General features: G+C 35.9%; 1 long non-coding RNA gene across 1 annotated transcript in view; it reads left to right on the top strand.

Annotated features, from left to right (window-relative positions):
* Positions 1 to 353: 353 nt before the first annotated feature.
* Positions 354 to 22830, top strand: part of LOC139032236 (uncharacterized) — a 28629-nt gene continuing 6152 nt past the window's right edge. Inside the window, exon 1 of the long non-coding RNA XR_011484764.1 lies at positions 354 to 490. This is a non-coding gene — a long non-coding RNA (uncharacterized lncRNA). The remainder of the gene's footprint in view (positions 491 to 22830) is intronic.

Below are 22830 nucleotides of genomic sequence, written 5' to 3' on the forward strand. Positions count from 1 at the left end.
CAGATGTTTGTTCTGTTTTTAACTTTATTTCTTTTTCTTATAGGAGGGTTTCTTTTTGTGTGTTTGGAAGAGGACAAAATATTGAGAGTCTTGAAATCTCAAATTTCTGAGAAATAGGGATAGTCCCTGCCCTATCTTACTCTGAAATCCTGAAATTTTCTTGAAAGCAAAATGAACTCAGAGTGTTAGATTTATTCTCTAATGTTTCAGCCTGATTTTCCACACTCCACGCACACACACACACACACACACACACACACACTAACATCTCTTCCTTTTCCCCTCCCCTGCCTTCACTACCATGCCTATGCCCATCCTCTGGCAACTTGTTATTGGTGAAAGTATGAATCAGTGGTCAGATGTAACATCCTGCCCCGTTTTGTGGCCACTGTTAAACTTTGGTCAAGACACCCCAAGTGGAAATAAACTCAGGATCTGAGAAACAGAGTCACAGTGAGAGAATGGGAAATAATCTCATGAGAGAAATCAGGTAAGTCCTGACTCTGGGCACAGCCCTTCTTGGGAGAAGAGACAGGAAGAGGGAGGTGGGGTGTGTGCATTTGGAATGGTGGATCAGTTGTGCTTTAAGAAGGTTGAACTTAAAGACAGCATCTCCTAAGAACACACAGGAAGCTCCCAATCCACTTTCTCTTGGCCTACTTTGGAACTGTGGTAGGTTGCCAGATTTAGAAAATAAAAATACAAGATGCCAGTCAGATCTGAATTTCATAGAAACACATGCATTTTTTTTTCTTCAGTATAAGTATTCCTCATGCAATATCTGGAGCACTATTGCACAGGTCATGTGCTGCGCATGGGTCATATTTAAACTGAAAAAGTTGTTGTTTATCTTAAATTCAAATTTAACTGTGCATACTGTCTTTTACCCAGCAACCTGGGTCTGTGATCACTTGAATCTTCCTACATCTTTTTCTTCATCTGGGTAGAGGGCTTATCTTGCCATTCATTGACTTCATGGGATCAGAGTGAAAATAAACACTCAGGTTCTTACAAATTGTTGAAGCAAAATAATTCACTCAAGTGTTTTTAACTTAAGTAGTGCCTTTTGTGGGTGATTTTTATCCCTATCCTCATCAAACACTTCCCTCTTTCTCATAGGTAAATAATTTTTTCTTTGCCTAAGATATATAGACACACTTCTTTTTGTTGTTATTGAAATGACTTTTATTTTATTCTTTATTGGAATATACTTGCTTTACAAGACACGTATTTTTTATCCATTCATCTGTGGTCTTAGATTGTTTCCAAAAAATATATATCAAGTGTTGGCAAGGGTGTAGAGAAAAAGAAAGACCTGTATACTGTTGGTGGTTCAGTCACTGTGGAAAATAATTAAAATAATTAAAAAATGCAACTATCATATGATCTGGCATTCTTGCTTCTAGGTACATATGCAAAAGAAATGAAACCAGGATCCTCCTATGTTTGTTGTAACATTATTCACAACAGCTAAGACATAAAAATAACCGAAGTATTGAGCAACGGATCAATGGATAAAGATAGTCTTTTCTTTTTTCTCTTGTTTTTCTTGATAACAGTCATACTAATGAGGTGATATCTCATGTGGTTTTGATTGATTTGTATTTCTCTGATAGTTAATGATTGTTGTTGTTCAGTCTCTAAGTTGTGTCTGACTCTTTGTGACACCATGCACTGCAGCATGCCAGGCTTCCCTGTCCTTCACTGTCTCCCAGGGTTTGCTCAGACTCGCATCCATTGAGTCGATGAGCCATCCAACCATCTCATCCTCTGTTGCCCCATTTTCCTCTTGCCTTCAATTTTTCCCAGCATCAGGGTCTTTTCCAAAGAGTTGCTGTTGGCCATTTGGATGTGATCTGTAATACAGGTAGATTGATCTGGCCTTGCGGCACTCAACATATTGCTCCTGTGTTCCAATGAGTATATCCGTTTCCCACTAGCTAACATCTAAACTGTGGAACATTTGTTTTAGAATTTAACGTCCTATATATTGTTTTAATCACTCCCTCCTTGTTCTCTTCTCTCTTTGGGCATTGCCTCACTGTCTTCCTTAGCAACCAGCCTCTAATTAAGTACTTTCTACTTACTAATGGAGTCTCTCCAAGGCAATTTTTACTTTGAATATATCTTTACAGCCCCTATAACTGTCTAGGATGTAGAGCAAAATAGAAATCTAAAGAATGTGTACTTAGTTAAATATACCTTTTCCCCCTCTTCTGTCATAAATATGTTGTATGGATTTTGTCAATCTGGTCTCTTGGCCAATTTGAGTTCAGGTGCGCCTTGGCTGCCAGAATTCTTGCCCCAAGGTTCATTTTCAACCATTTTTTATTTGTCAAAATATAATATCCCCTCTACAGTGCTGTGGCCAGATATTATATCTTCCTGGTCTTTACCAGAAATTATTCTTTCACAATTCAATGACTTGTAAATGGTTCATACACACTGATGATTCTAAACTCATTGTGTTCTGTCGTGGTTATAGGTTAATAGGGTCACCACTTGGTTACTTCATATTTTACAACTGCTTGTCCTGGGCTTTTTTTCCTCTAAGTGTTATTGAGATAAAGTTGGTATGCAAAATTCATATATTTAAAGTATGTATTTTTCAATTGATACATATTTACACTTCTGTGATATCATCACCACAATTCAGGTACTATTATCTTAATTAGTGGAGATAATTAAGAGTGAAATAGAGGAGAGTGAAAAAGCTGGCTTAAAACTCAACATTCAAAAAACTAAGATCATGGCATCTGGTCCCATCACTTCATGGCAAACTTATGGGAAACAAGGGAAACAGTGAAAGACTAGTTTTTTGGGCTCCAAAATCACTGCAGATGGTGACTGCAGCCATGAAATTAAAAGATGCTTGCCCTTTGGAAGAAAAATTATGAACAACGTAGACAGCATATTAAGAAGAAGAGACATTACCCTGCCAAGCTAAGGTTTTTCCAGTAGTCACGTATGGATGTGAGAGTTGGACCATAAAGAAGGCTGAGCGTCAAAGAATCGATGCTTTTGAACTGTGGTGTTGGAGAAGACTCTTGATCATCACTTGGACTGCAAGGAGATCCAACAAGTCAATCCTAAGGGAAATCAGCCCTGAATATTGATTGACTGGAAGGACTGATGCTGAAGCTGAAACTCTAATACTTTGCCCAAATGATGCAAAGAACCGACTCATTTAAAAAACCCTGATGTAGAAAAAGACTGAAGGTAGGAGAAGGGGACAACAGAGGATGAGATGGCTGGATGGCATCACTGACTCAATGTACAAGAGTTTGAGCAAGCTCCAGGAGTTAGTAATGAACAGGAAGGCCTGGCGTTCTGCAGTCCATGGGTCGCAAAAAGTTGGACACAACTGAGTGACTGAACTGACTGAACCATCACCTCCAGTTTCCTTGTTTTGTGTGTGTGTGTATTTTGTGTCTGAGTTAAGAACACTTAACATGAGATCTTAATATATTTTAAAATGCACAATAACTTATTATTAACTACAGGCACTATGTTGTGCTGCATATTCTGGAACTAATTTATATGGTATAACAGAAACATGATATTATTGAGCAGCAATTCCCCCTTTCCGTTTCTCCCCAGCCCTTTGCAACAACCACTCTACTTATGCTTCTATGAGTTCAACTATTTTCCTTTTTTAAAAAATTTAAAACTTAGTTTTCATTGAAGAATAATTGCTTTACAATGTTGGTTTGATTTCTGTCATACACGACGTAGCCATAGGTATACATATGCCCCCTCCTTGAACCACTCTCCCACCTCCCAGCCTTTCCCACACCTCTAGGTTGTTACAGATCCCCAGTTAGAGCCTTGAGTCATAAAGCAAATTTCCATTTGCTATCTATTTTACATATGGTCGTGTATATGCTTCCATGCTACAATTATTTTCAGTTTCACATGTAATTGAAGTCATGCAGTATTTGTTCTTCTGTGACGGGGTTATTTTACTTAAGCATAATATACTCAAGATTCATCCATGTTGTTGTAAAAGGTAAAATACTTTCTTTTTATGGCTTCTAAAATCTAAATGATTTTAGATAGTATGTATATGCTACATGCCACATTTTCTTTATTCATCTGTGAATGGGCATTTGTGTCGTTTCCATATCTTATTTATTGTGAATAATGCTGCAGTAAACATGGGAAGGCAGACATCTCTTTGAGACCCTGATTTTGATTTCTTTTTTTTTAATATCCTAATATATTTATTTCAACTTGCTTTTGAGATTAATTGGATTTTGATTTCTTTGGACATATACTCAGAAGCAAAATCACAGAAATAATTATTTTGTTTTTAATTTTTTTGAGAAGTCATCATACCGTTTTCCATAGTGCCTGCATAATTTGCCTACCTACCAATTTCTCCACACCATTGCCAATATCTGCAGATATATATATCGGCTTCCCTGGTAACTCAGTTGGTAACAAATCCACCTGTAATGCAGGAGACCCCAGTTCAATTCCTGGGTTGGCATGATCAGCTGGAGAAAGGATAGGCTACCCACTCCAATATTCTTGGGCTTCCCTGGCGGCTCAGAGGGTAAAGAATCTGCCTGCATTGCGGGAGACCTGGTTTGATCCCAGGATTGGCAAGATCCCCTGGAGGAGGGCATGGCAGCCTACTCCAGTATTCTTGCCTGGAGAATCCCCACAGACTGAGGAGCCTGGAGGGCTACAGTCCATGGGGTCATAAAGAGTCAGACATGACTCAGATATAAAACAACACACACACGCAATATATTTTTGATAACAGCCATGCCATTTTAATAGGTGTGAGATGATATAACTCAATGTGATTTTGATCTGCACTTCACTGATAACTAGTGATGGTGAACATTTCCAGGCAGCTGTTGGCATTGGTATATCTTCTGTGGTGATGAAGGTAAAATGAAACACTTGTGCTCAAAGAGTTGAATTCACATAGGCCATGATGAAAAATGCTTCCCTCTTTTAAGGTCAGTCAGAATTTATGGGAGGCCTATATGTGATAGCACTCTTGGCCTTAAAAAAATAATAACATAGAGTAGGGATTACAGTGGGTGCCGACTAAAAAGTTAATAAGCCCCTTGAACAAATACTGTACTTAATAGCTGTTCTGTACTTAAAAAAATTAGAAATTATATAGCTGAGAGATGATAAAAGCTTTTCAAGGTCACTTCTGCTATAAAATGATGAAACTACAGTGTACAAATGATGATTTAACTAACACATGTATATGTTGTGAAATGATTACCAGGATATATCAGTAATTTCTGATGTAAAGTCATGTGTCATTTCCATTATACCACAACAACCTCTTTTTTTTTTTTCCAGAAAGGGCAGATGTTAATGTATTCTTCATAGAAGCCCAAACAGTGTGCAATAGAAACAAGAGGAAGGGATGAATGGAATTCTGATTTAGACTGGCAGGGACGTAGGGCATGTTTGAAGAATTGCAGCTTGGATTGTTCTGCAAATGTTAGGCAGGCTGAACAAAGTGGAAAAGACTACAAACTAAAGGGACAATGTGTGAAAATGTATAAGAGTTTGAAGTACATGGTGTTTCAGGAAGTACAATTGTCAAATATTAGAGCATATTGTTCAAGGATAATCCCAATAGGAGAAGAATTTGAAAATGAGATTTGTCATTTGATGATAAAAAGTCTTCCAAGGCATCCAGGAAGTGATAATGCAATGAATACTTGTGAATGGAGAAAGATGTAATGTGGTTTACATGTTAAGAGAACTGTCTGTCCTTAGTGTGTAAGGTGAAACGGAGAAAAATGGACAAAGTTAAGAAGCTCTAAAAAATACATGAATTGAAAGGAAATGAAGAGCTGAAATTCAGCAGGAACAACCAAAATGGAAAAAAAAGAGGTTTGGTGAAAGTAAATGCACTTCATTTTGGTGTTTGTCAGTCATTTAGATCACAAATGTGGCATGAGAGAAGGGAAAAGTTATTCCCCCAAATGACGTATCAGTCTCTTCCTGGCCTCTCCTGAGGACCGCTCCATTATTAGAGACTCTTGGGATATGCTGCACATATTTGGAGATGAAGGAGACACAGAAACAAGGAGAGCAGTGATGAATATTAGGCGAGGTGGTACTTCCCAACTTCCTCCTGTAACTGTCAAATAAAAATTTGCCAGAAAGAGGAAACAAATGATAAGAATCAGACTCAGCTCTCCCTCTTTCCTTTGTCTGTGATAACACTTTTTATCCTCCAAACTCAGCCGTTACCCCATATTCACGGAATGAAAGAGCCATCAGACTTGTACCAAAGATTTTCCAGGCTTCACTCTCAGACACTCTAATGCAAAGGCATTGAGGGGGAAGGGAGATAACATTTATCAAGCAACTGAACAAGTGCCAAAATATTGTATAGTTGGGCTAAATCATCACAATGATACCACAAAGGAGATATTGTTATCCCCATTTTGATATGTTTTGGAATTAAGGGTGCAAGGGTTTCAGTCTCTCAGTTAGAAGGGGGGTGGTTTAAGTCATCAAACATGTAGCCAGCAAGACTCCAAAGGCCACAATCTTTGTTTGATTACTTGAGAGAGGTTTTCTATAAGACTTCTCTTCTTTTCAAGAAGAGGGTACTTTGGACCTTCTGGAACATGGAAGGTGGGAAGCCTGCTGGTGGTTCTCAGAGGAGTATGAGGGGATGACATGAAGCACTCTGCCTGTTGCCTGTCTATTGGGTTCAGCATTAAATGGATAATAAGAGCTATTTACTTCTGGAAATCTATAGCTGACACATACATTATATTTACGAAGTGTGAATCTTCTCTCCATCTATTTAATGATAGGGTTCAGGATGTACTGCCCTAAAATATGGTGCCTTGGTGTATTGACTATCTCAAGCTGAAGGAATTCAAGGACAGCAGAAGCAGGATGGTTATTCTGATTTCCCAAAACTTGCCTTTCTTCCCTGAAAGCAGGAGATGAATCCCTTATGTGAAAGGTGCTCTCCTTGTTCCAAGAGGAAGAGAGAAATTCCTATCATCAGAGACAAGGAATTTAGGGTCAAGAAAGCTATGCTAACAAAATTTGTTACACCTTTGTCATTTATTAGCTCTAGATCAATCCCTCTGCCTTGTCAATGCTTTATAAGCTTATTGTGCCTTTGTCTCAAAGATATACAAGCTTCCTTCCCTGGTCACTTCTGGTCTTCTTTCTCAAGTGAAGGCTCTCATATGCATGTAAAAATTCAATAAAATTTGTATGTTTTTCTCCTGTTAGTTTGCCTCATGTCAGCTTAATTTTTAGGCCCAGCTGGAGACCTAAAAAAATTAGAGGAAGACTTTTTCTCCTCTACATCATCTATCTACTTCAAGTTTATATCTATATATGTACACAGCATGCAAACAAGCCCTTATTGACTAAAAATAATGAAATTTCTGAATAGTGCATGGAAACTTTAAAATTATAGATTAATAGCTTTATTGTTCTTGATCATCTTAAATATTTTATGATCTCTGTATGACTCAGCCTTTCAAAGATGATAGTTTAAAGGAAAATTCAATAACAGAAAATCTATATTTCCTCCGGTGGAATTAGACCCAGTCCATATTTCCTCAGGCAACATGGACTTAGAACTTACATTTTGGACAGAATTTTATAATCAGATCTCCATAATTGTTTATGAAGAATTCTTACATTCCTGCTCAGGGCTAAAGTAACCAAATTAAAAGCTTAGATATTCCCCAGAGAATAATGCTTTAGTATGCCTCTGTATTCAGAAACGGGAGGTAGTAAATTGACTAAAGAAAAGGGAAATGTACCTTAAGAGGAAATTTATTTACCATTTCATCATTATGCCCTTACTTTTAGAAATGTGTTCAGCGTCAAGTGCTTAGCCAGGCATCAGAGACTGAAGTACCTGACTTTGAAGCAGATGAATTTTTCATGTGTAGATGATCATGTGGTTTTTTCTTTTTATTCTCATTAGTTAATAATTAAGTGTAGAATTTGATGACTCTTAGTGGTGCTTTTCTGCTTTCCAAAAAATAGAAAGAATGTGTTAAGACAAGGGTGCCCACTCTCACCACTACTATTCAACATAGTTTTGGAAGTTTTGGCCACAGCAATTAGGGCAGAAAAAGAAGTAAAAGGAATCCAGATAGGAAAAGAAGAAGTGAAACTCTCGCTGTTTGCAGATGACATGATCCTCTACATAGAAAACCCTAAAGACTCTACCAGAAAATTACTAGAGCTAATCAACGAATATAGTAAAGTTGCAGGATATAAAATTAACACACAGAAATCTCTTGCATTCCTATACACTAACAATGAGAAAACAGAAAGAGAAATTAAGGAAACAATACCATTCACCATTGCAACAAAAAGAATAAAATACTTAGGAGTATATCTACCTAAAGAAACAAAAGACCTATACATAGAAAACTATAAAACACTGATGAAAGAAATCAAAGAGGACACAAGCAGATGGAGAAATATACCGTGTTCATGGATTGGAAGAATCAATATTGTCAAAATGGCTATACTACCCAAAGTAATCTATAGATTCAATGCAATCCCTATCAAACTACCAACAGTATTTTTCACAGAACTAGAACAAATAATTTCACAATTTGTATGGAAATACAAAAAACCTCGAATAGCCAAAGTAATCCTGAGAAAGAAGAATGGAACTGGAGGAATCAATCTGCCTGACTTCAGACTCTACTACAAAGCCACAGTCATCAAGACAGTATGGTACTGGCACAAAGACAGAAATATAGATCAATGGAACAGAATAGAAAGCCCAGAGATAAATCCACGAACCTATGGTCACCTTATCTTCGACAAAGGAGGCAAGGATATACAATGGAAAAAAGATAACCTCTTTAACAAGTGGTGCTGGGAAAACTGGTCAACCACCTGTAAAAGAATGAAACTAGAACACTTTCTAACACCATGCACAAAAATAAACTCAAAATGGATTAAAGATCTAAATGTAAGACCAGAAACTATCAAACTCCTAGAGGAGAACATAGGCAAAACACTCTCCGACATAAATCACAGCAGGATCCTCTATGACCCACATCCCAGAATTTTAGAAATAAAAGCAAAAATAAACAAATGGGACCTAATGAAACTTAAAAGCTTTTGCACAACAAAGGAAACTATAAGCAAGGTGAAAAGACAGCCCTCAGATTGGGAGAAAATAATAGCAAACGAAGCAACAGACAAAGGATTAATCTCAAAAATATACAAGCAACTCCTGTAGCTCAACTCCAGAAAAATAAATGACCCAATCAAAAAATGGGCCAAAGAACTCAACAGACATTTCTCCAAGGAAGACATACAGATGGCTAACAAAGACATGAAAAGATGCTCAACATCACTCATTATCAGAGAAATGCAAATCAAAACAATGAGGTACCATTATACGCCAGTCAGGATGGCTGCTATCCAAAAGTCTACAAGCAATAAATGCTGGAGAGGGTGTGGAGAAAAGGGAACCCTCTTACACTGTTGGTGGGAATGCAAATTAGTACAGCCACTATGGAAAACAGTGTGGAGATTTCTTAAAAAGCTGGAAATAGAACTGCCATATGACCCAGCAATCCCACTTCTGGGCATACACACCAAGGAAACCAGATCTGAAAGAGACACATGCACCCCATTGTTCATCGCAGCACTGTTTATAATAGCCAGAACATGGAAGCAACCCAGATGCCCATCAGCAGACAAATGGATGAGGAAGCTGTGGTACATATACACCATGGAATATTACTCAGCCATTAAAAAGAATTCATTTGAATCAGTTCTAATGAGATGGATGAAACTGGAGCCCATTATACAGAGCGAAGTAAGCCAGAAAGATAAAGACCATTACAGTATACTAACACATATATATGGACTTTAGAAAGATGGTAATGATAACCCTATATGCAAAACAGAAAAAGAGACTCAGATGTATGGAACAGACTTGTGGACTCTGGGAGAAGGCGAGGGTGGGATGTTTCAGGAGAACAGCATTGAAACATGTATATTATCTAGGGTGAAATGGATAACCAGCTCAGGTTGGGTACATGAGACAAGTGCTCGGGCCTGGTGCACTAGGAAGACCCAGAGGGATCGGGTGGAGAGGGAGGTGGGAGGGGGGACTGGGATGGGGAGTACATGTAAATCCATGGCTAATTCATATCAATGTATAACAAAAACTACTGTAATGATGTAAAGTAATTAGCCTCCAACTAATAAAAATTAAAAAAAAAAAAAGAATGTGTTAAAGATTTTCAAAACTCTTTGTGATCATTGAAAAGTATTTTGCATTGTTATTGACCTCTAGGTTCTAATAAAGTGGCAGGTGCTTTAAAAGCAGCAAAAGGAACAAAGGAATCACCACTAACAGAAAGACTAAGGAGTGATATCTTGTTTAGTCACTAAGTGGTGTCTGACTCTTTTGTGACTTCGTGGACTGTAGCCCGCCAGTCTCCTCTGTCCTTAAGATTTCCCAGGCAAGAAAATTGGAGTTAGTTGCCCTTCCTTTTCCAGGGGATCTTCCCAACTTGAGAATCAAACCCACATTTCCTACATTGACAGGCAGAGTCTTTATCACTGAGCCATCTATGTAAGACCATTCTCATTATGTTTTCTCCTTCCTCCCTAATTCCCAATCTCACTCCTCTTCCCATAAGTACCAATTTTAATTTATCTCAGGTGTAGCCTTAGAGTGTTTGGATCTGAGTCTTTGAAATGTTAATAGATGCAAACAATGACTTAGTATCAACTTAGTCTGTTTTCTTCTATACTCATCAATATCTTTGAAATCTATATTTATTAGAGTGAGTGTATCTGCCTTGTAACCTTATCTGAGCTTGCTTCACACCATCCATTCATTGCCAACCTGCCTACCAAAGTCCTGCTGTGGATATCTAAAACATACCTCTTATATCCCTTTGGAAGGAGTGACCTGGAATATACCCCATTTCTTTACCAGGAGGCTACACCTTCTACTCTCCCTTTCTGGAGTTTTTGGATCTTCACATCTGTTCCTATACTTGAAAAATGCATGTTTTCTAATTTTGCCACATATTTTAAATGTAAATTTGTAACCAATTGTTATCTTAATTTTCATTTCTCTGGTTGTTTATTGGTGATTTTGTGTATCTATTCAGATGCTTCTTAGTCTCTGAATCTTCTTTTAAATGTTTACTATCCAAATTCTCTGCTCCCAGAGCAGCAAGCTGAGTTCCCTGTGCTACATAGCTGCTTCCCACTAGCTAGCTTTTTTACATATGGTGCTCTGTGATGACCTAGAGGGCTGGGAATTGAGGAGTTGGGTGGGAGGGAGGCTCAACAGGGAGAGGATGTGTGTATACTTACTGCTTATTCACATTGTACAGCAGAAATCAACACAATATTGTAAAGCTATTGTCCTCCAATCAGAAATAAATTAAAGCAAGACAAAATACCCAAACAAACAGAAACTTTTTTGCTCATCTTTTCCTCCCTCTTTGGTTTCTTTAATTCTTGTGGATTAACAAACACCTTTTGAATATTATAGACTCACCTCTTGAGTGTTAGCCAGGTTAAAGAAAAAAGTAATGACGCTTGTTAAAGATGGCAAGGAAGACTTGATTTTACAGCTGGGGAGAGAGATGAAGCTGAAAGAATTCACAGTCAAGGAACAAGGTAGGGGTCAGTGGATGAAAATTTACTAAGAGGAAATAGGGTTAAAAGTGGTTCTGGCTCAACCGACCTAACAGAACTCTTGTTGAAGACAGGCCATGATGATCAGAAATCTCTTGGTGGGTGGTGGAGAACAAGGAGCTTGGTGGGGTTCTGGTTAAAGCACCTTGGCAGGATTTTTACTAAAACCGGATTTTGTAGGGAAGTGCACAGACAGGACTAGGAAGAGGTTCAGGAGACTGATTCAAGTTTGTTAGCCATAACAAATACCTAATCTTGCTAGGCTTCTATCTACTTGCTTCATTTTTATTTATTAATACCTGAAGTCCTAAATGTTGATGTAATAAAACTTGTCAAGTTTTTGCCTCATGGCTTGTGGTTTGGTTCTTTTAAGATAAATTTCCTTTAATTGATTTCTGTATTAAGGTGAAATTTGCGTATGGCAAATTGAGCAAATTTTAAGTGTAACACTTCTTGAGTTTTACAAATGTGGTATATATCTATAGAATATGTGTATAGTCATAGAACATGTATATACCTATAGAACACCCCAATCATGACATATAATTTTTCATCATCCCAGAAATTTTCCTCATGCCTCATCTCAGTCACCTCAAAGTACTCTTCTATTCCCATGTTCTTTTTTTTTTTTGCAAATGAGCTCATAAAATATGTACTTTTCTGTGCTTGCTTTTCAGTCAACATTAATGAAAAGATTCATCCATACTGTTGCATGTGACAAAAGTTCATTCTTTTTTGTTACTGAATATTCCACAGTCTGTTTAGGTGCAAATACACAAGAGTATGATTATGCATTCTTCTATCCTTAGTATTTGAGTTACTTCCTATTTTGGGCTATAATGAACAAAGCCACTATAAATATTCATATTTAAATGCTTTTGTGGATAGATGTTTTCTTTTCTCTTGGGTAATTCCTTAGGAAGGCGTTTTCTCCCATTTTTATGTAGCAAAGCTATTACTCTGAATTTTTTTGTACTGATTTTCTTCATTAGATCTTTGATCTCTATTAGTATATGGATTAAGTTAGGGATTTTGCTTTTTTTTCTCTCAAAAAAATGACCCAGATTTTGCAACTTCAATTACTAGAAGATCTATTATTTCCCCATTGAACAATAATTACTTCTATATTATATATGAAGTGTCTACATATGGTTGGTTTATGTCTTGTATTCCTTTACTAGCAGCATATAGATTTTATTATAATGACTTTGTAGTATGTCTTGATGTCTGGTGTGATGTTATTCTCTATGACATCACAGAGGTTTGATATAATAAATATAAACCATAGTAGAATGATTTTAGTAGGATGGGTTTTAATGTAAAGACTTTGGTACCTACAAAATCACTGGAATGGCTCTAGACTTGGCTTTCAGCCTGGGCCTCTTTATAAACACACTTTTACCCTACAAAATTGATCAAGCTACCCTGCCTAAGAGGTTTCTAGGGTGATTCTACATCAAAAATTTCTCTACCAGTACTGTTTATGAGGCTTGAGAATGGACACCAGAAGGCTGATGCACAAAAAACTTCTTGTCTGTGAACCTGACTTTTGGAGGAAGAACCACAAAAAGGCCTCTTCACACTTTGAGCAGCATATAATTTGCTGCTTCAATATTGGTGGCAAATGATTCTGAGGAAGGCAGTCATCACTTTCCTTTTTCCAGAAAGAAGATGGAATAGATATTAACAATGCCCATTAACTATGCTCAGAACATGTCCTCTTTATTCCTCACTTCAAAATTGATTTAACTTTTTGAGGACACTTACCTCTCATATTTATTAAAAACTAAATTAGTTGAGTTAATCAAAAGTATTAGGTTGAATTTTGATTGGGATAACATTGGCTATATAGATTAATTTCAGGACAAAAAGCTATGTTGATGCAACCACTATTCCAGTAAAAACAGTTGTGTATAACTTCATTCAAAATTTTAGTGTATTTTAAAAGAGTTGTAATTTTTGTTGTTTATTTTTTTTGATTCTTTGTTTAGGTTGATTTCTAAGTACTATTTATAATATCAGATAAAGTACATTATTCTCTAGCCTAGTGTTGTTGAAATGCTATTGAATTTTGTAAGATCGTTTTGTGTCTACCAGTCTTGTTAAATTTGTCATTTAATGGTTTGTTAAGTTAATGCTACTGGGTTTTACATATAGTTAATATATAAACTACAAAAAAGACTTTTCTATTTCTTTTCATTTTTTACGACCCCTGCCTTTTTCTTTTTTTTTTCATTAGCTTTGATGTATGCTTTTGATATATTGCTTTTATCAAAATAAGGAAGTTCCAAATTATAATACATTTTATGAAAATTTTTATTATTAATGTGGCTAAATAGTGTCAAATGAATTTTTGAAATTGTTGAGATAACCATTAAATTTTTTGGTTAGATTTCTAGGATGGTAAATTATGTTAATAGGTTTCTTTCTTTCTTTTTTTTTTAAATTAATGGCTTAGAGGTCTGATAGCAATCAGTGTTTGATAAACAGAGATGGTAGTGAGAAAGCAATCAAATAACGAACATAACATCGATTATCAATTTAGAACCATATTAAGTTACTGACTTTCCTGTCCTGTCTTAGCAGTGTCTAAGTAAACTTTGGGCTTGTGAATAAAAGAGATTGTTAACAAGTAATGGGAAATGATTAGGAAAGGCTTTTTTCCTTTTTTTTTTTTTTTTTCTCTATTAGTGAATTGGAAACACTGTCATTTGCATGATCCGTATCCATTCCTCAAGATTCCTTATTAATATAACTTTGATTTTATTTATTTTAGCAATATAATCATCTCTAATATCCCTTGTAGGTAGGCATATCATTAGATGTTCAATGAGATGACCTGAAGCTTCCTGTGAAATCTTTTACTTTTATAATAAATATATTCAGCATAAATGGCATCTACTTTCCCTCTTATAATTACTTTGAACATGGACATGATGTCTGAGGTTGTGATAATAACAAGACAAGCATGATAGTGACACCAAAAAAGTAGGCATGGCAAAAGTAACAAGGGTGTCTGCCATATAACACCCCTGAATGTCTCAATCCAATATCTGTAAATGTATCTCTATTTTTTTTCAGAAAAATGCACAAAAAATGCATAAACAAAAATTTGCTTAAGCTTATAATTTTTCTGTTAGCAGATTAATACAAGCTAAGTGAAAAATATAGTACAAGTCAATAATGGAATTGAACTTCAAATAGTTGATAATATGGCTTTTTTTTAAACTTTTAATTTTATTTTGAATTTGATTAGCAATATTAGTTGTAGGTGTACAGCAAAGTGATTCAGTTATACATATTCATGTAACTATCCTTTTTCAAATGATTTTCCCATGTAGGTTTTTACATAATATTGAGCAGAGTTCCCTTTGCTATCCAGTAGGTCCTTGTTGGTTATCCATTTAAAATACAGCAATGTGTACATGTCAGTCCCAAACTCTTAATTTATCCCTACCCTAGACCCTTTCCCTCTGCTAACCATAAGTTTGCTCTGTAGGTCTGGGAATCTGTTTTTGTTTTGTAAGTTCATTGTATCATTTTATTTAGGTTCTATATATAAGCAATATCATACAATATTTGTCTTCATTTAGGATAACAATCTGTATGTGCATCTATGTTGCTGCAAATGGCATTATTTTTCATGGCTGAGTAATATTTCATTGAATATATGTACTGTATCTTCTTTATCCATTCATTTGTCGAGGTACATTTAGGTTGCTTCCATTTCTTGGCTGTTTGTATTGATAACCTACCCTGTCTGGGATAACACCTAGTTGATTGTCATGTACTTTTTCTGGTTTTTTAACTTTATTATTTTTATTAAAGTATATTTGACTTCTAATGCTTTATTAATTTCAAGTGTACAGCATACTGATTTAGTAGTTTTACAGATTATACTCTATCGAAAGTTGTTACAGGAAAATGGCTGTAATTCCAGTGCTATACAGTATCTTCTTGTTGGTTATCTATTTATAATAGTAGTTTGTCTCTCTTAATCCCATATCTCTAATATGCCCTTCCTTCTTTTTCTCTCCCTTTTGGGAAACACTAGTTTGTTTTCTATATCTGTGAATATCTTTTGCATATATTCATTTGCATTATACTTTAGATTCCATATATAAGTGATATCAAACATTATGTCTTTGTCTGACTTACTTTGTTGTTGTTGTTCAGTTGCTCAGTCATGTCTGACTCTTTGCCACCCCATGGACTGCTTGCGACTTTGTGACCCCATGGACCCCCTGCAGCATACTAGACTTCTCTGTGCTTCATCATCTCCTGGAGTTTGCTCAAATTCATGTCCATTGAGTTGATGGTGCCATCCAACCATTTAATCCTCTGTCACCCCCTTCTCCTGCCTTCAGTCTTTCTCAGCATTAGGGTCTTTTCCAATGAGTCAGCTCTTCCCATCAGGTGGCCAAACTATTGGAGCTTCAGTTTCAGCAGCAACATCAGTCCTTCCAATGAATAGTCAGGGTTGTTTTCCTTTAGGGTTGATTGGTTTGATCTCCATGCTGTCCAAGGGACTCTCAAGAGTCTCCTCCAGAGCAGTTCAAAGGCATCAGTTCTTCGGCCATCAGTCTTTTTTATTGTTCAGCTTTCACATCTGTACCTGACTGCTGGAAAAATCATTGCTTTGATTATACAGACCTTAGTAGGCAAAGTAATGTCTCTGGTTTTTAATACGCTGTCTAGGTTTGTCATTGCTTTTCTTCCAAGGAGCAAGCATCTTTTAATTTCATGGCTGCAGTCACCATCCACAGTGATTTTAGAGCCCAAGAAAATAAAGTCTGTCAATGTTTCCATTGTTTCTGTAGATCCACCGATGTAGCAGCAAATTCGATCTTTCTTAAAGACTGAATAATATTAATATTATGTATTACACACACACATCTCATGTCTTCTATATTCATTTATTTGTTGATGAACTCTTAGGTTGTTTCCATATCTTGGCTATGTGATATGGCTATGTGATATGTGAATAGTGATATTGTATGTACACAGCATACAGCATCTTGTGTCTTTTGCATACATGTTCTTGTTTTCTTTTGCATACATGTTCTTATTTTCTTTTGCATACATGTTCTTGTGTCCTTTGCACACATGTTCTGATTTTCTCTAGATGTAGTACCAAGGAGTGGAATTTCTGGATCATATGTAGTTCTATTTTTAGTTTTATGAGGAATCTCCATACTCTTTTACATAGTGATTATACCAATTTGCATTTCCACCAACAGTGTACAAGGGTCCACTTTTCTCCACATCCTTTCCAACTTTTGCTGTTTGCAATTGTTTTGATAATGGTCATTTTACAGGTGTAAGATGGTACCTCAATGCTGTCTTGATTTATGCTTATCTAATAATTTATGATGTTGAACATCTTTCCATTTGTCTGTTAGCCATCTGTATGTCTTTGAAGAAATGTCTGTTCAGGTGCAGTTTTTGTTGTTGGGTTGTTTGTTTTTATGATACTGAGTTGTATGAAGTATCTATATATTTTGGATATTAGCCTTTGGTTGAGCTCATCATTTGCAAATATTTTATCCCATTCTGTAGGTTGTATTTCCATTTTATAAATGATTTCCTTTGTTGTGCAAAATGTTTAAGTTTAAATAGATCCAATTTGTTTATTTTTGTTTTTATTTATTTTGGCAAAAAATGTTGCTGTAACATGTCAAAGAGTGTTTGTCTATATTTTTTTTAGGAATTTATGGTTACAAATCTTACAATTAGGTCTTTAAATCATTTTATTTTTATGTACAATGTGAAAAAATTTTCTAATATCATTGTTTTACATGTAACTGTCCTATTTTACCAGGAAAATTTGTTGAAGAGACTGTTTTCTCCAGTGGTATATTCTTGCCAATGATTAGCTGGCTATAGATACATGAATTTATTTCTAGATTCTCTTTTCTGTTTGATTGACCTATGTGTCTGTTTTTTTTTTTTTTTGTGCCAGGACAAACCTGTTTTGACTACTGTATATAAGTAGTATACTCTGAAGTCTGGGAGAGTGATACTGCTGTGTTTTTTTTTTCTCAAGAGAGCTTTAGAAATTCTGGGTCTTTTGTGGTTCCATGTAAATTTTAGGATTATTCGTTTTAGTTATGTGAAAAAAGTCATGGGTGTTTGTTGCGGTCCTTTAATGGACCGGAACCTGGTGGTCCGAGTCGACAATAAAAAAGCAAAAGAGAGAAAGAGGCTAATATTCCCTGGGTTGTGCAGAGAACCAATAAAGCCCCAGGACAGCGCTTGTACCACTCACGTAGGCACAGGGTGTCCTCTCAAAGAGGTCTTGAAAGCCCGGGCAAGAAAGTGAGCTTGGCAGGCTTCCATGCTCCAGAGAATCAGCCAGAAAGAGAGAGAGAGAGAGAGAGAGAGAGAGAGAGAGAGAGAGAGAGAGAAAGAAAGGAGGACCTGGGGACTCAGGTCTCTAGTGGAAGGAGGATGCTTTATTGAATTCTGTGTGAGCATATATACTGTTTGACAAGGTAGCTTCTTCAGCAAAGGTAAAGATCGAAAGACCAGACTTACAAGTTACCAAGGAAACAAGGAGTAATAGGGGTCATAAAGCCAGGAGACAATCCATATCAAAAGAAAGAGGGTCTTAAATAATCACTTTCACTGTATGGAAAAGCTAATGAAGGAAATGCATGCATACATTCCATCTCATGACCTCAGTCCTGGAAGCAGCGTGCCACTCCACTCGTTCCTGTCATCAGGAACTGATAAGGAACAGAGGGCTCATGAGAGACAGAACACAGCACACAGGAATCCTACTGTTAAACATTTCCTGACAGGTGTTTTGATACAGATTGCATTAAATCTGTAGATTGCTTTGATTAGAATACTCATTTTAGCAATATTAATTATTCTAATATAAAATCACAGTATAGCTTTCAATTTCTTTGTGTCATCTTCAATTTCTTTCATCAATGTTGTATAATTTTCTTAGTATACATCTTTCACCATGTTGGTTAAATTTATTCCTAGATATTTTAATTCTTTTTGATGTAATTTTAAACAAGATTTTTTTTTTAAAACGTTCTTTTTTTGAGGATAGGTGTATAGAAACAAAAAAGATTTCTGAACATTAATCTTATATCCTGCAATTATGAGGAATTTATTTACTTTAATAGACTTTTTGGAGACATTAGGGTTTTCTATATAAAGTATTTCATTACTACCATTAATTTACAGAAACAAAGAAGATTTCTGAATAGTAATCTTATATCCTGCAATTATGAGGAATTTATTTATTTTAATAGACTCTTTGGAGACATTAGGGTTTTCTATATAAAGTACTGCAAATAGGAACAATTTTACTTCTACTCTTCTAATATAGATGTATTTTATTTCTTTTTCTTATCTAATTGCATTGGCTAGAATTTCCAACACTATGTTAAATAGAAGTGGCAAGAATGAGCATTTTTGCCTTATTCCTAAATTTAGAGAAACAGCTTTCATCTTTCCACCATTGAATATGATGTTAGCTAGCTTTCATCTTTCCACCATTGAATATGATGTTAGCTGTGGATTTCTTATAAATGGGCTTTATTGTGCTCACTTATATTCCATCAGGGATCTTAGTTTTCTGAATGCTGAGTTTTAAGACAACTTTTTCACTCTCCTCTTTCACTTTCATCAAGAGGCTCTTTAGTTCTTCACTTTCTGCCATAAGGGTGGTTCATCTGCATTGCTGAGGTTATTGATATTTCTCCTGGCAATCTTGATTCCAGCTTGTGTTTCATCCAACCTGGCATTTCACATGATGAACTCTGCATACAAGTTAAATAATCAGGGTGACAAAATGCAGCTTTGATGTACTCCTTTCCCAATTTAGAACCAGTCTGTTGTTCCATGTCCAGTTCTAACTGTTGCTTCCTGACCTGCATACAGATTTCTCAGGAGGCAGGTCAGGTGGTCTGGTATTCCCATCTCTTTCAGAATTTTCCACAGTTTGTTGTGATCCACACAGTCAAAGGCTTTGGCACAGTCAATAAAGCAGGAGTAGAAGTAGGGTCAGCTAAAGTTAACCCCTTCTATTAGTGTATTCCTCATTACAGAAGTAGATATTTGTTTGGAACTCTCTTGCTTTTGCGATAATCTAACAGATGTTGGCAATTTGAACTCTGGTTCCTCTGCCTTTTCTAAATCCAACTTGAACATCTGGAATTTCACAGTTCATGTACTGTTGAAGCCTGGCTTAGAGAATTTTGAGCACTACTTTGCTAGCATGTGAGATGAGTTCAATTGTGTGGTAGTTTGAGCAGTTCTTTGGCATTGCCTTTCTTTGCTATTGGAATGAAAACTGACCTTTTCCAGTCCTGTGGCCACTGTTGAGTTTTCCAAATTTGCTGGCATATTGAGTGCAGCACTTTCACAGCATCATCTTTTAGGATTTAAAACAGCTCAACTGGAATTCCATCACCTTCACTAGCCCTGTTCATAGTCATGCTTCCTAAGGCCCACTTGACTTCATGTTCCAGGATGTCTGGCTCTAGGTGAATGATTACACCATTGTGGTTATCTGGGTCATGAAGATCTTTTTTTGTAAAGTTCTTCTGTGTATTCATGCCACTTCTTCTTTATATCTTCTGCTTTTGTTAGGTCCATACTGTTTCTGTCCTTTATTGTGCCCATCTTTGCATGAAATATTCCCTTGGTATCTATAATTTCTTGCAGAGATCTCTAGTCTTCCCCATTCTATATTTCCTCTATACCCAGTTCGGTAAAAGTTTTAATCATGATTTTAATCATGAATGGATGTTAAATTTTGTAAAATGCATTTTTGTCATCTGTTGAGATGATCACATTATTTTTATCCTTCCTCTTGCTAATTTTGTATGTCTCACTGATTGATTTGCAAACATTGAACCATTCTTGTGTTCCTTGAATAAATCCAACACAATCATGGTATATTGTTCTTTTAACATATGGTTGTATTTGGTTTGCAAATATTCTGTTGAGAATTTTTGCATCTGCATTCATCAAAATATTCATCTGGGCAATTCCCAGATGGCTCAAGTGGTAAAGAATCTGCTTGTCAAGGCAGGAGACAGAAGAGATGTAGGTTTGATCCCTTGGTCAGGAATATGCCCTGGAATAGGAAATGGCAACCCACTCCAGTAATCTTGCCTGGAAAATTCTATGGACAGAGGAGTCTGACAGGCTATGGTTCTTGAGGTAGCAAAGAGTTGGACACATATGAGCATGTACATATACTCATCAAAAATACTGTCCAGCACTTAGGATATTCTACTCAATTAGAATAGAAGGTGAAATAAAAATTATCTCAGACAAGCAAATCTAAAAAGTTTTCATCAGTACCAAACCTAAACTAAATGAAATTTTGAAGAGTCTTCTTGAGGTGGAAAGAAGAATCTATGGAAAATAAAAATTCTCAAATTGGATGGAGAAATATTGTTCAAATTATTGCATTTAGGTGTTTATTTAGATTTCTTTTGTGGAACTATGATGTATTAAAAAGTTAAAGTCATACATTTGGAACATTTTTAAAAAGAAAGGAAAAAAAGCACAGAAAATATGGAAAAATCAGCCCTTATCTCAGTACTTTGGCCAGCATACATTTTAAGATTAATATGTGGTTTTTAAATGATAGAATATTGACAATTTATTAATTCATTCAATAAGTCTTTGTGTATCATCAATGCCTGATGGTATCTGAATTCTGTTTGGTTAAAACAAAATCTTTTACTTTATGCATGACAATTAATAAGTGCCTATTTATGTATAGTAACTCTAATGACAATGAATTCCAATTAAGTGTCTTCTAAATTAGGAACTTTATGACCCTGTTTTTTTAATTTTGAAATACAAACAGCCCTTAGAAGGGTAAATTAGTGAATCATTGAAAAGTTCAAGGAGAATCTTCACTGATCAGATTGGAAAAAAGAAATCATGAGAAACTGGATTCTAGGGAAACAGAAAAAGAAAAGAAGATAGGGGACACTGAGATTAAATTTTTCCTGATTCACAATCTATACTATTAAATAATTATAACTTCCAAATTTGAGAGTTTTTGAATACTATCCAGAAATCTCTACATTAGAATCAAAGGAAAAGGTTCCCTTCCTCTGCAAATCTGATTTACTCTGTATTTGTAACAAGTTCAACTCTTTGCTTAGTAGTCCTATATGTCAATATCTAACAAAGTTTCTTGAACTTTAAACACTAATATTGAAGAAATGACTTCTGTCAATAATGTCAGTAAGCAAGTATGAGGCTCATAGTCTGAGATATTTTACATGAACCCTTATATAGAAGCAAGAGAATACACTATTTTTGAGGATTTGATACTAGTGGGAAAAGACTAGTCCAAGAAATGCTATGTTTGTACAATGCACATAGTGAAAAATTTGATTAACTGAATCATGGGCTTCGGTCTCTGATGAATTATTCTGTAACCATTATATAATCATTCAAGTCACTGGTTCCTCTGGTTGTAGCTTCATCATTCAGTGTTTGATTGATTCTCATAATAATGATTTTAATTAATGAGAATAAACCTAAGAGTAATATGCACAGCATACATTTCTCTGAATGTAGGTGAGGATTACATTGCTCTACATGTACGTGAATGGCAAAACAGAAGGCTTTAGAGAATCTTGCTCTGACTCAGAGGGCCAGGATCAGTAGTCCTAGTACTCCACATAGACATATATAGCATGCTTATGCTACCTGGACTCACTGGAGAGGCCGAACCTTTCCATTGTAAGGGGCTTTCAACCTTCTTGGCACCTCCTTTCTCTTCTGGAGAACTCAGGAAATTTGCATGTCAGATCATGATCAATCCAAGCCCTAGAACTTTCCTGATTATAAAAAATTAAACTGAGAGAATCAGGGATCAGATTATAGAATTTTGTTCCATCATAAGTCTGGCTTCTGGTCAATTTCCAAATTGCATTCTGTATCTATGACTGTCAATTTCAAAGAAAATGAAGTTTAACAGAAAGGAAAAGCAGGCTTCTTTTTAATAGTAAGAGAAGTGTACTCACTCTCTAGTCCACCATCACTGTAATAAAAACCAAATATCATGAAAAAGAAAATTACAGACCTATATCACTGAGAAACATGGATGCAAATGCTCAACAAAATACTAGTAAACAGAATCCAACAACACATTAAAAAGATTATATA

The sequence above is a fragment of the Odocoileus virginianus genome, chromosome 3 (assembly GCF_023699985.2).
Source record: "Odocoileus virginianus isolate 20LAN1187 ecotype Illinois chromosome 3, Ovbor_1.2, whole genome shotgun sequence".
NCBI classification, from domain to species: domain Eukaryota; kingdom Metazoa; phylum Chordata; class Mammalia; order Artiodactyla; family Cervidae; genus Odocoileus; species Odocoileus virginianus.